Here is an 18,153-nt window from a genome sequence, read left to right as displayed (position 1 = left end):
TACATTCTGAAAGGTTTTTTATGCATTTTTTGGCTTAAATTTCCAAACATCTATCAATGATTTCTTGAAATTCGTACAAGTTTTTGAAATGTCTAGATGCATATATGTAATAATAATAGAAAATTAGCATGAAAATTATGAAAATAGCTTTGAAACTTCCAATTACAACTGTTAACAATCATAAATGAATATCATGCATAGACATGTTTCACTATTTCTATAACAAATTGATTTAGCTATTGAGATGGACCCCACTAGTAAATCACTAACGATTTCTTCTATTTTGATATTGACAAAGCTAAGTGTCTACAGAGGAGACAAATTTGATTGGAAATTTACTTTGTGTAGGATTTTGGAAAAAACCATGACGAAATTTCCACGATCTTCTAAGTGAAGTTTCTACCTTGTGACAAGAGTTTTTGTTTACTGAAGACATTAATCATGATTAATAGCATGATGTTAGAAGTCCTCACTTCCATTATTCCATAGCCGTTGCCATATTCATATCTAATTTATTGAGACATTTAATACATTAGATAAATAGCAATTAAAAATTTCAAAGAAAACATTAGTGGTAGATGATGAAATAAATCTCAAAATTCAAAAATTATTTTCTTTCTTACTTTGGTAACAATTATTTATTTAATGTTGTATATACACGTGTACTAAATAGAAGAAATTTACAAAATAAAAAATATACAAGCGCATTGTTATCATGTACATTATTGTACAGGTATTCAATATGACGGTTCAGGAATACCATGTATAGACACAAGGAAAATTCTATCAGCTCGAAAAAAATGCCAAAATATTTTACATTTAATCTAGTAATAAAGGCCCCTAATTAGTTTTCTTATTCACAGTAAATCATGTCGCTAAACATTGGCATATAGCTTCCTTCACACAACAGTTAGTATATTTTTTATTTGGATAAATACTAGACAAAGCTTTGGGAATAGTCAAATTGCTAATGAACATGCATTTGTTGCTGGATATACACAACCATTTCCAGATAGCTACTTCCATATTCAATAATGTCATTTGGTGGAAACAATCAAAGAAATATGAACATGGATTTGTCCTCTAAACATGCTTCTCTCAAACAAAATCTAAGTCAAACGGTAATATCAAGAGAATAAAAACATGTTCGCATAGATTCTACCGCATATGATAGTCATTAGATTCAATGTTATTAAATAATCGTTATTATAATTGCATTAGAAAACGATCTTCTTTCTTTGAAATGAAAACATAATAGTTTCAAATATGTGTGGAAGGATGGTGTCTATAACATGGAACATAAACTTATGCATTCACATACATACGAACTTCAACGTTGCTCCGCACAATAAAAGCTTCGCACAAGGGCTGACAATGTATGGACATGTTAACTTTAATATAGTTTGTGTTCGTAAGTGTAAATATTTTTTTGCATTAATTAATCTGCACATTGTATTTTTTGTCTGAACAACTAGGGAACTACTAGTTGGATGCAAAGCAAAATTTATCTAAATTAATATTCGTTTTTATGACATATTGTATCTCATATCCATCATAAAAATAGCAGATAACATACAAACTGTTGAAATAATCCTCTATGTTCTTGATAAAGAAACTTGGTGTTCACACCTAGCATGCAAAAATTGATTAAAAGCAAGTACTACTATTAATATCCATTCAATAAATCCACATGCAATCATTTTATCATAGCTAGTTGCAAATATATCAATATACACTTTGTATTTTTTGTCCGAACACGTACAAAACTGCAAGTTGAATGCAAACAACAATTGAAGAAAGATCAAAACCATATACATTATCAAATCTCATTTATAAATTTTAATGTTGCGTATTGTAGCGAGTTTGAGCGAAATTAATATTCGTGTTTATGCCATATTATATGTGGTAATCATCATAACAGTAGTCGATAACGTACAAACTGTTGAACGAATTCTATACGTTCTTGATAAAGAAACTTTGTATTCACACCTAGCATGCAAAAATTAATTAAAAGAAAGTACTACTATTAATATCCATTCAGTAAATCCACACATAATGAAATTATCACAACTAGTTGCAAAGATATCGATAAGGTCATATCTATTGATATTATAGAATACCCATTTCGATATCTATTCAGTGAATTCAAGTATATATTGCTTTTAATGTACTGGTAATTAGAATTTGATTCAGTTATCCTGCATTAGAGAAAAATCTATGAGGATTGGCTGACTATGCTCTTGGCATTGGTGGTGGTGTGTGCCTTTTTGCTATAGCTACTGCTGGTATTGTTGATGTACTAATGAGTAGCTCATATCTATATGTACGTAGTGAGAGAAATTAGTGATAAAGAACATGTGGAGAAAGTATACTTAATGAATTAGAGATTGGGCCTAGAATATTTCTTGACTAAGTGGTATGATATGATTTTCACGAGGATGCAATATGGATATGGATGGTGATGTTGTTGTTGTTTTTTTAAGTAGTGAGTTGCGCAATACTATTTGGTATTAGCCTACTATAAAAGGTTGTGTGAACGAGATTGTGCATATACAAAACCAATGGTTATTTTATTATTACTAGACTATACAAAATGCAGGGTTAGTATAATGAAAGCTCCAGATCCTTTTCTGCATTATGAATTTGTTTTGTACTTATTCCTATGTTCATTTGTATTTTGTTATTGTCATTGTTATTGTCATTGTTATTATTATTATATGTTTTATTATTATTATTATTTATGAACGTATTTCACAACTACGGAAATAGCTACACATAGAAATTTGTGTGGGAGTAAAAATCATGAGTGGAAAAAAAATGCATGTGCATAAACATAAATAGCTTTGCATGCCTCAATTACAATGTTAATTATTGCTTTACATGCAATTCGATTTTGATACTCATGTTTTTTTATTCGAGAACTTCTTCCTGCAAAGTTGTCATTGTAACCTTTACAAAATGTAATTAGTATTATTCAGGATTACTAGTTGTAGCTCTTATTCACACTGCATTTATATTCGATGACATCTAGAAATTTGCAAACAAGAAAATATGATAAGTTTTAATTCTACAATCGGAAGTGCCTTTTTACTTTGTCGAAAGAAACGTTACAAAATGAAATTTTTATTATTTATCTGATGAAATAAGTTCCTTTAATATTGAATAATACAAGTACAATCGAAAAATATACAATTATATAATCCAGAATTGGAAAATATTAAAACAATTTTACAGATTGAATTTCCTAAATTATTGTGATAACAATTTCTAAACCGTATGAAATGTATCTACCATAAGTATTAGAAAAAGTGTAATATTGATGATGATCACTGCTTAATGAATACCATTATAATCGATAGTAGAAAAGTTTCAGTTTATATCATTAACATCGATAGTAGTTAAATGTAATTTCATATATTATATGTTCATTTATGACATAATTAAAGCGATTGCAAGTTCTTTGCAAAGCGATGACGGGAGCACACGAGGGGGGGGAGTTGGAAGCAGAGATTTCATTATGTGAAATACAGAATGATTTCAGAGATTAGATATCAATTCTTGTTATTTGTGAAGAGAAATTGTTAATTTTCATTTTTTATAGTTTACAAATAAAAGAATAGAGCAAATTGCGAATATTTCTCAAATCTAGATGACAATATTCATAGTAAGAAAAATGGTCTTTGTTATTGGTATTATAACAAACTAAAATACGTCATTAGTGTAGCAACAATTAGAGTGAAGTTCAAATTATAATCACTTTCAAATTGTAACTACCATAACTATGATCAAAATAAACATTAAAGGCGAAACAAATTTCTGACAATAAAAAATAGTTACTAAATATCCATTTTCATTTCTATCAACAAAAGAACAATTATATTCAAATTGTTCCCAAAACTAATAAACAATGTCAGAATTTGCACAAATAAATGAGTTTCTAACAATAACATATACAATTTGAATAACAATAATAGTATACAACTACTTATAATAGTTATTCTGTTGATAGCAATGCTCTTTCTGATATCACAGTTCACTAGCATATTCACGATTTACATTCTAGTTCTTTTTTCTCTTTAACTTTGCGGTCTTGCATTTCAGCAAAATAGAAATAATTGCTCCACAATTAATTAAATACATATAATAAAGGATAATGTGACTTTGTAAAAAAGATATGGGAAAAAAAGGAGGAGAAAAACCATGTGCACATGTAAACTACCTCGGAAATTTTGCATATAGAAAATAACATTTGATTTCTAAAGAGTTTATCAAAATGTTTATGCAATTGTGTAAATGGTTCTATGAAAAAGACAATTTCAATGAAAAGAGAAAAACCGTATCCAAATATTGTCTCAATTCATAATATATATATATATGAACATCTGATCACCAATAAACAAAAATTGAACATTCCAAGATTTAAGAGAACTTACACTATGTAAAAGCATATTTCCTTATTACTTAACTATTAATTGTTTTCAGAGTTGTTAGTTTCTTGAAACAATTTCTTTAACTTTGCTTGTATGCAATGTTTCATAGGAGCAACTGTAATTTCTAATTTTACACTTTTACTGAATATATCTTTCTCAAATTTTGTGACCTCATGTTGTAATACCACATCGAAAACAAAAAATTTTTCAATAACTTTAATAAAGCCGATTAGTCATTATCTGCCTTCATGTGTATTAAAATTAGATATATCATCGAATTCAGATGCCTTTGACTGTTTCAATTGATCCAATTCAATTTTTAATGTTTGTCTTGAAATTAAACCAAAATCAAATGTAATACACGGGTCATTTTCATTCTTCACAATCAGTACAACTTGACATATCCATCTTCCCTTCGATTCTCCAGGTTTTTATATTTTTTTTTTTCCATTATTCTGATTCTTTGAGACCATGGAGCTTCGAGTTGTTTTATTTGATTAGAATTTAGAAGTTCCTTCTCTCTTTTCTCTGCATCAGGAAATGAATCAAGTCTCTCACTTAAAGAAAATAAGTCATTATTCATGAAATACCTATCTCCTTCAAAATCACATTCAATTCACTCGACAAATGACTTAACACATTGACCTGAGTGCTTTAAATTAGAAGCTTATTTCCATGCATATTCAATGATTTTTAATCATTGCCATATATTTCTAATAATATATGTTTTCACCACATTAAGGAAACTAATATATTTATAAAATCTATATGATGACTGCAAACAGTAACGGCAGGAACTGATGTGTCATGTTCCCAACAATATGTCTATATATATATTAATTAAATAAAAGAAAATAAAGATAAATAAAAAAATAACTTATTATAAAACTTCACAGCCACACTCCTAACCACACATGAACACACGGGTGAGACCACAACTAAGCGGTTCAAATCGCCCAGCACGATGACTCAACACCAATCATTATATATATATTGAGTTCATTTCTTGGCATATACACGTCGGCACACACTAAAGCTTAATATCATATATGTTTAGCCCTTGGCATGACACTATAGCTGTTACGTATATGTTTAATCCCTGGCTTATGAGATTTAATGTTTAAGTCAATGCTCGCCTTGAATGATTCATCCGTCGGAAAGTTTATCCGGACTCCTTTCCGGCGCCAGGTGGGTGACGGAGGTTTAATGGCTCTTACCAACTCCTTGCCAGGTGGCCTGGCGCAGCTGTGAGGCCACGTGATTTCCTTGGGTGCTACGCTGTTGGTCTTCGCGCCCAGGACTCCCGCTCGATTCAACGGTGGGGATTTGCTGCCCACATCCAAGGGCTCAAATGCATTCAAGGGTTTGGAGGGTTTATTCATATTCCATCGGGTCACTCTTTTGGTTCATTTGGGTATGCGAGACAGTCTCGCGGCGCACCCTGCTTGCTCGTTCTGTGAGCGATTCCTCCATCGCTCGGCCGGTTCCTCTTCTGCACCGAATGAAAAGGTTCTGCTACCACAATTGTTCAGGTATATGCTTGTATTTGCCGCCTGCCGCGCATACCTGTCTTGCTCCGCCGTTGTATAGATGTATACTATGCATTTGTTTCAGCTCAGGGTTTGACTGTTTTACTTTGTATGTTCATGTGCTAACTTCCGGCTTATCTGTGGGTGTGCAGGCGGGTCACGGCTACAGCCTTCCCACTGTTCGCGGAATGACCGAGCCATCCCCATTGAATCCTCAGGTATGACACCATCTCTTAACCGGAAGCGAGACTTGGGGTTTACTCCGAATGGTAAAATGTTCTGTTCATATGAGTGTCGAATGGAAATTTGCCAGAGGATTTCCTCATGGCGCTCGTTTCACTTGTCTTCAGGGTTTCCGCGTTCGACCCATACCACTGGGTTATGGTTCGCGGCCGTCCATTCCATGCTGGGACCTGTGCAGCGTTTTTGGTTTATTAAGGCTATTGTTTAATGCAGTTCCTGGCATTTATGCCCGGTCGTGTTGTATATACACTTGAACAGTGGTTTCTCGGCCTCCAAGCCGGCCTGACTGAACTGGGTTTAACTTTGGCGATCGAACGCTCGCCCTTTGTTTCTCATGTTTATATAATGTCTAATAGTTACACTACAGACCTTCCTCTTTGCTTTTAGAGAACTGTAATATATTTACCGGTCCACCGGACATTTACAATGCATTGTTTTCGCTTTATGTGCTAATGGTTATAGCGACCGTTCGAGTTAGTCTTATAGTTCTGTTTTATATGCTTTTTCCGTATACTGTGATTATGTTACTTCGTTTTCTACAGTCGGCTGGGTCTGTTCCATTAATGGTCGACTTCCGTTCTAATGTGCCATTATTCTTGCTTACAGTGTTATGGTTTATTGTTTCCAACAGTTACAGAGTTGAACTAAATCTGATATAGGGTTTTATCAATATAGTATATGCATATATTTTGCTTCACCATGTTTGTCTGTACCTACAGCGAGGTATGCGGCCGTATACCAACGGCTAGGTGCGTTCGCTCTGATATGGTATATTGTTCAGTTTCTGTGGTGTTTGTAATTGTTTCATCGTGTGCCTTAGCCGGATTAACCCTGGCGCAGCGTTACACGATACATCTTGTGAATCGCTGTAATGCATGGTACATGATGCGAATCTAGCATCTGAACCCTCGATGCAGGGGTTCGCTGTGTATTTATATTACTGTTTTCATTGTTTAAGCCCTCTTCTGAGCTTAGAATAAAACTAGTTTTCTTTTCAACGAGTACTGATTCACGGCACTGAAATGAATAATGTATCTCTCAAATTTTTCCTTTCTTTCTTGCTGGGCGCTAAGCCCTTTAGATACTCGCTATGATGTACTGTTCTAAATAAATTTCTAATGTTCTGAACGAAATTCTATTGGTCTCTCAGGACCGCATTGGTATCTTCGTGCTTATATATATATTGTTGCTTGTTTACAACAGATAGTCTCTGAGCATTTATTTATTTATAACAGGTAGTCTCTAGGTATTTACTTAACCTATGTCGTACTGCCTTTTCTTCACAGATATTCTACTGTCATAATTTTCTTAAGCATTTAAATCACTAAAAGAGATTCAGACTCAGGCTATATCTACTATCCATACCATTCTGTATACAGTTTATTTTTGGTTAATCTTTGTGATAAACTCGTACCTGGTCTGCCAGTTACAGGAATTGGTGCTCCAGAAGTTCACCTGCATTTCATGCTTGCTCTTGACCACCCAACCTTGAGATCCATCATCAATTTGGATTCTCCCCCCGAGCTATCTTGCAGGCCTACAGCCCTCAACAAGATTCATGCACTCAGTGCTTGGGTTATCTGGTCCTTACCAGACTTAACCCGTTTTCTTGTTTTCTTTCCTTTTCTTTGGAATTCCTCCTGTCTGTCCCAACAGCCCAGGGGTTTCCCTTCCCAGGACTTTTCCTGTGTGAAAGGGTAGTTTCTTCAGTTTCATAACTGATTTCTTTTCTTTTAAAAATCCTCCACCCAGAGGCTGCCAGCATTTCAAAAATATATATTTCCAATATATTTAATTTTATCAATAAGATAATGTCATTATAGTTTCTTTTTAAAAAAAATAAATGAACAGCAACTTCACATCAGTTTCTTACCACAGTAACATTTCCACATTTACATTTTTCCCGGGGTCATCACATGATGTTTGTATTTATAATAAGGCCATCAACAAAGGACCTAGATCTATAGCATCTTATAGGTCCTTTCTATTTTTCTAAGTTTAAGTTTTCTGATTCCCATTGACAAAGAGACTCTGCAAACACATTATCACTAACTTGATGCAACTCCATGAGCTATGTGATTGTAACTGCAGACAAATGAACTTGCATATATGTTTAGTCTAAAACATTATTGTTGTCAATATTTACCTTCTTAGCCTTGATTTGTTTACTACTACGTTCATACTTTTCATTTCACAATATGACATAAACATCATAAAAAGTAGTAGTTTCATTTGGAAATTTGTGTTATTGTTCATTGATGTTCAGCAATACAAACACTAATCCAATCAGGTAGCTTAACACTTCCAACTTCTTCGTTTATAGTTTCATGAACATTTTTTATTATCACATGACTTATGAAATTGGCTGATTCAACAACATACACTTCTTTTCAAATAAAACTTCAATCAATATTTTTTTGCTTCACATTATCTGATAGGTTATCGTAAATTAGTTTCGTATTTGTAGTATCTTTTGTCCTTTTTTCACTTGACGATGAACTCGCATCAATATTGTTTATCTAGTATACAAATTGTTGTACAAAAGTATTGATTGCTAATCCGTGGATGATTTGTTCAACATATATGATTATCCCTTGATTTCCATGGGTATCATTTATGCAATGTATAAATTGATCTTCAGAAATATTGATACTTGATACTTCCGTGATATTTTCAACAATTATGATTAGCCACTTTTTTTTTGTCAATGCATGTTGACATTGTTCACTCTGTTCTCTAATTTCTGCAACCAATTTTTTGTATCCAATTCTTTCCAAGTGTGTGCAAAATAGTCCTTCTTCATCAAAACTTTGATTTCTTGAGCTTTACTTAAGTTAAAAGTGTGAAAATTATGTGTAAGCTTAGTAACATGGGAAACAATTTTTACTATGATTTCTCCAATAGTAAAAGACAAAGGAATGAATTGCTGTCTCTTTTTATTTCAAATATATCTAGCGAGTCAATGTATTGTCTATAGAATTCAACAACAAAATACCCATTTGTAAAAAAAAATTGGCAATAGAAATGGTTTACCTTGAAACCCATATATTTGAATTAGTGTACCTTTTCTTTCTTCATGCATACCCTTTCCCTATAGGAAAATGTCTAGACATATTGTGAGGTTCTTATCCAATTATCATGTAGTTGGTCGCCACACAAAATAATTTTGAATTAAAAAAGGTTTGAATAAGGATTATTATTCCACAATATAGGATACCAAAATTGCATTGGTTTTTGATTCACATTGAATTTTTGATTACATGGAAAACCACTACAACTACCTCTTGAAATAAAATCTATTTTGAGATACACCATTATGAAGAACCTTTTGGTCTTAGATAATTTGGTTAACTGAAAATGTAATTCATTACAAATGATATCATCATAGTCAAATAAACAATCCTTTTTCTATGTCTAATAAACAATAAAGAAAATTCATTTTTATTTCCTTTTGTAGTTTCTCTTCCCATGACATGTGCACAAAGTGAACAAAAATCTCTAAATGATTGTTTAAACGAATAGATTTCTAGAACAAACAGATTGTAAGGAACTTGGTGACTCAATAGAAAGAAAACCTCAATAACATTTACTTTGGCTTCTTATGAGATCGTGAACAATTTCCTTCAGGAAAACCCAAGCGAACATTAGCCTCTAGTAACTAGAATATTCATCTAAATGTCTTCGCATTCAAAGGTATTCTCTTAGTTCAAAACATAATTGTTCTTGTTTTTGAATCAAACTTTTTTGCACACACATGCAACTTTCATTAATCCAATAGTTCAAATCTTCTTAACATTTTTCTCTTCCACTCGAATATTAGCATATAGCTCATATGCAATCAACCAATGGAATTTCTCATCAACAATGCCAAGTAAATTAAGGGTATTAGTGAAAAAAGCTTCTTTTCTTTCTCTCCTAACCAAGGTTTACACAATTTCTCCCCCCATATATACTTCCTACTCCGCACAACAAAATATTCGTACATCAAAACATAATAGCATTCCTTGCTCTCTTGCACATACCTCATCCTCCGTAAGAATTTAAACGATATACCATAAATAAATGTGTAAAATAATTATATTTGTTTGGTAAATCGACAAACATATCCCATCTTCATTAATGTCCACATTCACCCGCTATGGTCTCAAAAATAACATCTCCTAATAAAAGCTCCGCACAATGAAATCTCTCACACAAACTTCATACACCTTGCTAATTAAAGCTTTAATCAATTATTCTCTCACACATACTTCATACTCTATGCCCTAAAAGATCTGCATAACGAAGCATGATAATATTCCCCATTCTCTCACACATACTCTATCTTTCTTAAACATTCATACGATATATGACCTAAAAAATTGTAAAAGTCTTATATTTGTTTGAGAAATCGACAAGAATACACCATCATCGCATAGTAGAATCTCCACATAGAGGAACATAATAATATTCCCCATTCTCCTACAAATACCTTCATTCGATGGTTATCACTTATTTCTTGACACAAGAAGAGGGAAAAACTTACCAAAATTTAAATACATCATAGCTAACCTTATTTTCTTTACATAATATCACATTATTTCCAAAAGAAATTAGCATAGCCACTAGCATATTCTTTTGCAAAGGAAGCTAACACCATAGCTATTATTCCTTTTCATATGAGCACAAATGCTGTCTCAAGAAAAATAATACATTATCCATTATTTTGTGCATACAACACTTGTTATTTTCAAGCACACTAACACATTAGCTAACCATTTGATGTGTATAAACACATATTTTCTTCAAGAAAACTAATATGATGATTATTTTTTTGTGCACCTCAACAAAAGTAAATATTATCTACGTGCATACAAGCACATGTTCTTTTTCAAGAAACTATAGAAATAATTACATATTCTTTTCATGAAGTTTAACATGTTACTCATTCTTTCCATGCATATGTAAATATATATTTCTTTTCAAAGTCATGGTAGCTATTTCTTTTATGTAAACTAACCAATGTTTTTAAAACCGGAACCGGTGACCGGACCGGTCCACCTAATGAACCGGTTTACCGACCGGAACCGGTCTAACCAGGACTGGTTTGGTCTAAATGAACCGGTTTTAGAAAAATACATTAAATAATTATTTTTTAATGAAAAAAACTATTTTTAAGATTTAAAACCATGATTCCAAGCCAATAGAGACAAAATATGCAAAGATTGTTCATTTATATACCATGTAAAGGTGAATATATCAAAATGGCACCGAGTGCAATACATATCATCGACAAAATACATAAGCAATGAGGCTCTAAATGGCCTCTAGAGTGCAAAAACAAAGCCTAGAAACTATGGGGCCAGTGGCCTACTACAAGACTTCAGTCTAGACTCTACATATATGATAATATTGAATACTATAATAGTGATCAACATTATCACTTGAAGTTGAAACTTCTCATGAGTCTGAGCCATCATCATCAAACTCAGTTGGTTGAGTCTCGACTCCCAAACTTTGCAGTCACAAACTTCTCTATTGGTTCAGTGACTTGAGTCTCAAACTTCTGAAGGTATTCTGCCCTAATATGCCCTATTATTTCATTTGGTGCTCCACATGGCTTTACATGGCCTCCTATCCCAGCCAAGTGTTGCTTGAACCTGTTAATACCCCCTCCTTGAATGGATTTTTGGCAATATTTGCAAATCATTTTGCCATCAATCATATCACAATGAGCCCATGCAGTATCTCTGGCTTTTGGAGGCATGATGACTCCCTGGATGGTAGATCATATAAGTGAGAAGTTTATAACACATAAAAAAAATTAATTCATGGACAACAGTCAAATAAGGAATTTTCAAGTGCAAATCCTTACCCGGAAATGCAAACTAGCTTCCTTAGCCTCCTCTTGAAGATGGCAACTCCACTGACAGCTACACACTATCTCCAAAATAGCTCCAACTCCAACTCCAAGATGACTACTTCAGCAAAAACTCAACACTCTCCAAGCTCACAAACAAACTCACAAACACTCCAAATCAATTGTGTGAGACAAATGAGAGTGAGAGGGGCCTCTTATAGCTTGGAGAGGGTGCTTTTGGAGGGAAAACACCCTTAGTTCCCCCCCAAAACCCAAAAACCACAGTTATAAATCTGCTTTTTTCAAGTTATGGTGGGCATGCCTAAAACCGGCTGGTTTAGGACGGAACCGGCCGGTTTGATACAAACCGGCCAGTTCTGTCCTAAACCGGCGGTTTTGACCGGTTAGGGGCAAAAATTGGAGAAACGGCCTTCCAAACCGGGTTTTTTGGCCATTTCGGACCGGCCAGCTTGCTAACCGGCCGGTTTGACCAGTAACCGATTTTTGAAAACGGTTTTTAAAACAATGAAACTAACACAGGTTTATTTTGAAGAAAACAAATGCACGATGTCTATTCTTTCATGCATGTAAACACATATTTCTTTTTCAAAAATAAATTAACATGATAGTTATGCACATATATTTCATGCATGTAAACACATATTTCTTTTTCAAAAATAAATTAACATGATAGTTATGCTTTGTGCATGTAATAAATATTCCTTTTTCAAAATTCTAATTCATAGGAACCATGCAAATATTTTTGAAGGGTATTCCAGAAAATAATCTAACTTCCAAACATAAAGTCCTGCAAATTTTTGATAAAACAAGTTCGCGTTGCGTTTGTATATTAACTTGGATTGAAATAATAAGCGAAGTCGATTGACCAAGTTCAAAAGAAGCCTAGGACACATGACTAACCAAGTATTAGTTTCCAGTTTGACCATACATTGCTAGTCTTCGGCTCGGCTGCGTCTTACACTGGAACTTCACCACATAACATAATGTCTATACATAACATCTATGCATGAAGAAAATTACATAATCATTTCCCAACGAGAAACAATCAAACTGATAGAATAGTATGCCCCCGGCCAACCGTGAGGTCAGCCATGGTGACAGTTCTGATATGGATTCTACATATCTAAACTTGAATACAACCCTGGAGAGTAATGTGGAAATAATCCGAACTAAATTACAGCATAACAAAATATTGAGAGAGGGAAACAACGCTATCAGATAACCACCAAAATATTTAAATAAGCGAATCATAGAAAACAAAATTGCATTTAGTTAATTAACTCGCTGTGGGTCTCCGTTTAGATACAAACTGGAGTCGTAATATTATGCCAAACCCCTATAAATTAAAAAAAAAGAAAAAAACTAAGAGAAATTAACAAAACAAAATTACAGTCCTGTGTAAGTTAAACAAAAAAGAAAAGAAAATCCTCAGACCATTGAATGGTTCGTAAGACTACAACCGGCGGGATGCATAGATACCATCCGACAAAATTATATTACTTAAACAAAAACTAAGAAAACGCTACCAGTGGAAAGTAGCCATGACCATATAACTTAAGATTTCGTTCAGACTATTCTGGTGATGGAGCAGAGCAAGAAAAGAACCTGGGAAAATACGTTATGTGTTAGACAGAAACGAGGACATAGCCCTCAATGTACCCAGAATTTGAGCGTGGTAACCCTTACGTGCAGCAAACAAGGGAGATGGGTTAAAATTAATGAACAATGCAATAGAAGGACCAAATTGGACAAGAGCGTTTAAGAGTCGATGCTTACTTGTTGTTGCAAGAGGGACCGTGGCTCACACCCAAGCAGGGATGACTGTAGTCAACATCGTTGCAGTTTGTTATAATTTTTATTTATTAAATATTTTATAATAATAAATTATTACATTAAATTAACATTTTTTTAATAAAAATAACTTACGTAAAATGTAATTATTAATTATTATTATAAATAAAAATAATAAACTATCCATTATATGTTTGAAAAAAGTCAAAACATAGAAAGATTAAGTTCATTTTAATAGAGGGGGCGTGGGGAATGGCCTCTAAAGCCCATCGGGAATGGCCTCTAAAGCCTATACAAAATGCAGGCGCAATAAAAGGGATTGGAGTTAAAAACAAAGATGGTAATGTAACCCAATAATGCAACTTAATATTATTTTGCTCATCACTTAAAACCTAATTATTTCTCACAATCACTTAAAATAAATTCATTTAATTAATTAATTATATATTTAAATAAATTAACAATTAAAATTACAATTAAATTAATCTATTATAATTAATTTCAAAATATATATATAAAATAATTAATAACATTATAACTTTAATCTAAATGAAAATGTATATATAAAATAATTAATAACATTATAATTTCAATCTAAATAATAATAAGATTATGTTTAATCTAAATTAATTGTACCCTAATTTAACCCAAATTGTGGTCCCATAGACGGCTACAGGTTACGTACTTACTTCACCAAAAAATTTAACCCACTGTGCTCCAATTTCATGAATTCGCGGCGCGTAGACAGTTACAGGTTGCTTGCGTGCTTGAAAAAATGCAATGAATGCCTCTGACAAATGTTCCGACAACTACATATACAATAAATAAACACGTACGAATAAGTGAACCTTCACTGTTATTTCAATTGGAAAAATCAGACGAAAATAGCATACGGCAATTGTGTTTTATTTTCATTTTCACAGTAACGCTTGATAGATAAAACCCCAGAGAAGAAAATTTGCTGAGAAGAAGAATTGGAACATAAATGAGGGCCACCAAATATTTAAAAGAGGGTTTTCTTAGTTGCTTCCTAAACTGTTTTTTTGCGTCAAGAATCAACCACAAAAACTCTCTTAATATTACTGTGAAACTTCTCAATAAGAATTGGAGCATGAACGAAAGCCACCAAATATTTAAAGGGGTTTCATCCCGCTACGTCCTCAACTCCTCTTTCCATCGGGAATCGATGACAAAACGGTCTCACAATTACAGTGGTAATTCTCAGTAAAAATTGGAGCCTGAACGACAGCCACCAAATATTTAGAAAGGTGTTTTCTCAGCTACCTCTACATGAGGAATGAATCACAATCAATCACAAAAACCCTGGAAAATTCTAATTACATGTTAAAAAAATTTACAGACCTATTATTGTTTAAAGAATGAAAAATACCCAACTGTAAAGAATGGGACCGGTGATGCTTGAAGAGGGGCCATTGATTTGGGGTTATAAGGCAAGACAAAATGTAAACCCCGTGTTAAAATATTGCGCAGGGCACTCCCACGTTGCGATAAAGCCAATGGACTCTATTGTTGTTTATCGGTCATCTCAATAACACCACCGTGTATTAGTCGCATAACCTGCGTGCTTATAGTGGAAGATGGGACAATGAAATATACAACTGCTGCATTAAACCCCTGCACTGTTGAGAAAACCTGAAAGCAGAAAAATAAATTATGATTTAGCATTTCATACAGGGTTAGAGATCGTGTACCTACCTGTAATTGGAATTGGAGCAGAAACATCGTGTACCTACCTGGAATTGGAGCAGAAATAACAGCCACCAAATATTTAAAATTGACTTCCTCCGCTGCCTCCTCAACTGCTCTCTACATTCCGAATCAATTAAAAAAAAAATATGATTGGATGTTCAGTTTTTCATTCTGAAACTATAAAATTTTGAATTCATCACAGAAAAAATTGACAGATTTATGAATTTAAAAAACAAAACAAAAAAACCAAAAACAAACGGAAAATACCCAACAAAACGAAAGGATCTACGGCCATTGATGTGAGATTCAAAGGCAGAAAGTGTAAGAAGCTTGCATTAAAATATTGCACAAAACACTTTTCGAAATGCGACCCAGAGAATAGGTTCTATTGTAATTTCAAGTCATCTCACTGATAACACGGCCTCAGATTAAACACATAACTTGCATGCTTTTGGTAGAAAATGGAAGAATAAACTATACAACCAGCGCGTTAAACCATGGTACAAATAAAAAAATCCCTAAAATGGTACAAGTAAAAAATCCCTAAATTATAAAATATGGTCTCCACGGCAAAGGTAATAAATCCCTAAAAGATAGTTACCAGAAATTCAATGCGAATGGCATTGCCTAACTCACCTCTCTAACTTCTGCTTAAAACTATAGCAAAGCCTGAGGCTGTGCATGCTTTTGCAGGTAAGCACAAGACACCTTCCTTGCATCGCCACCGCACACCAAGAATGCAGCTTTGCGCCTCTCTCCAGTTTTTCTGCAAGATTGCATCTTTGCGCCTCTGGATTGTTTTTCCCTTGAGAAAAATGGTGCCTCGGTGGGACGATAGAACCCAAGAGATGGTTTCAAGAAAGAATCAACCCGGATTGATAATAAATCAACTACCTGGCCTCCAGATAGCACCAGAGCTACCGCATGCAGATAGCCCACCTGATAGCACCAGAGCTACCGCATGCAGATAGCCCACCTGAGCTCCGGCATGCAGATAGCCATGTGGCAGTAAATTCTCTCTGAAGTTCGTGTCAGTGAATAAAATTTTTTGCACTAGAAAATTTTGGATAGCAGAAAAGTTGAATATCTTTTGTAGCTGAAACTTAGCATATGAAAACAACCAGCTTAACAAAACTTTGGATAAAATTTTTGTTTGACGAAATGTTTTTTTATATGATACTCCAAAAACTTTGGATAAAAGCCAAACTTTACTTAAAAGCAAGTTCGACCTCGGCAATAAGACCCCAAAGCTGAATGGCCAATGAAAATCATCGAAAAATATATAAATGATTTTAAAAATTCACTTTTTTGCATAAAATTTTGGTTAAAGTATTGAATAGCGATTAATATTTAAAAAAACAAACATAGTCAAAGCGATATCGATGGCTATATACCAGCTTCGGCAGGTATAATAACAAGTCTTATATGTAGGGTTCCTGTGTATTATTTAACAAGAACTCTTTGAAGAGACTAACAATATAAACACATTTCATTATATAAGAATTATGTATTTACATGTCTCTCAATTGGTTGACTCTTTGCCTCTGTCACTTGTTAAAGTGAATACCGACATCCATTTCTTCAACTCAGTAAGACTTATAAAATTGAGATTGATTTGAAATATAGAAACTAAATAAAACACGTGCCATAATCCTTATGTGATTCTCTTTATTGGATGTACATTCTATTGATTTTCGCATTTAAGTAGCCATGCCAAATTAAAAAGAGAAAATATCAAGAAAAATTGTTCAGTTCTAGACATCATCAATACGATGGTATGAAAGGATTTTAGAGTCTTAAGACTATCACTGGGCTAGAAAATGGAAACAACCAGGCCACTCAGGAAATAATGTGAATATATTAATGGGTTCTCTACTAATATTGACACCACAGAAATTCTAAGTCATGCTTCTCTCAAGTTGAACACATTCAACAAGAATTCTCTTCTCGACATTATGCAAACATCCAAAAAGAAGTCACCCCCAGCTAGGGCTAGACTCTTTATTTTACTTTTTTGTAGATCTAGTTTTAGAAGGAATATATATATAAGGGTTTTCCATTTATAATAAGTGCACACTCTCCTTTTTCGAGAACATAGATCTACAATGAATAAAGAATGACAAGAAAGGTTATAAAGAATTTGTAACTACTTCTGGGCTCTAATTGAATCCTAACAATGGAGTAACCGAATGTCCACATGTAAAAACAATAATATTTTTATATTATATAAATGATAAATTCCATTATAATCTTTTAGGGATATTACAATAGTCCATTGATATTTTTTGCAAGGTGACAGGTATGGAAATAAATATCGCTAAATAATGCTTGATCTCTTACGATATTTATGTTTTGGTGAAGTTTCAAGTGAGTAGTCTTTTCCATTTATCTCAAAATTATTTCGATAAAGGGATAAAATATTTGGGGTTCTTCTTGATGCTGAATTACTATAAGGAAAATATAATAGTTATTACTATTCGAGAAGGTGGAAGCTAGAATGTTGGTATGGGCCTCTAGATTGTTGTGTCGTGGAGGAAGGTTGCTCATTTTGAAGTTAGTTTTGGAATATTTTGGTATTCTCGATATATAT

This window comes from Pinus tabuliformis, chromosome Q (genome assembly GCF_031772625.1).
Source record: "Pinus tabuliformis cultivar Carrire ecotype Pingquan chromosome Q, CPIR1, whole genome shotgun sequence".
Lineage (NCBI taxonomy): Eukaryota > Viridiplantae > Streptophyta > Pinopsida > Pinales > Pinaceae > Pinus > Pinus tabuliformis.
Note: the sequence above shows the minus strand (reverse complement) of the source record.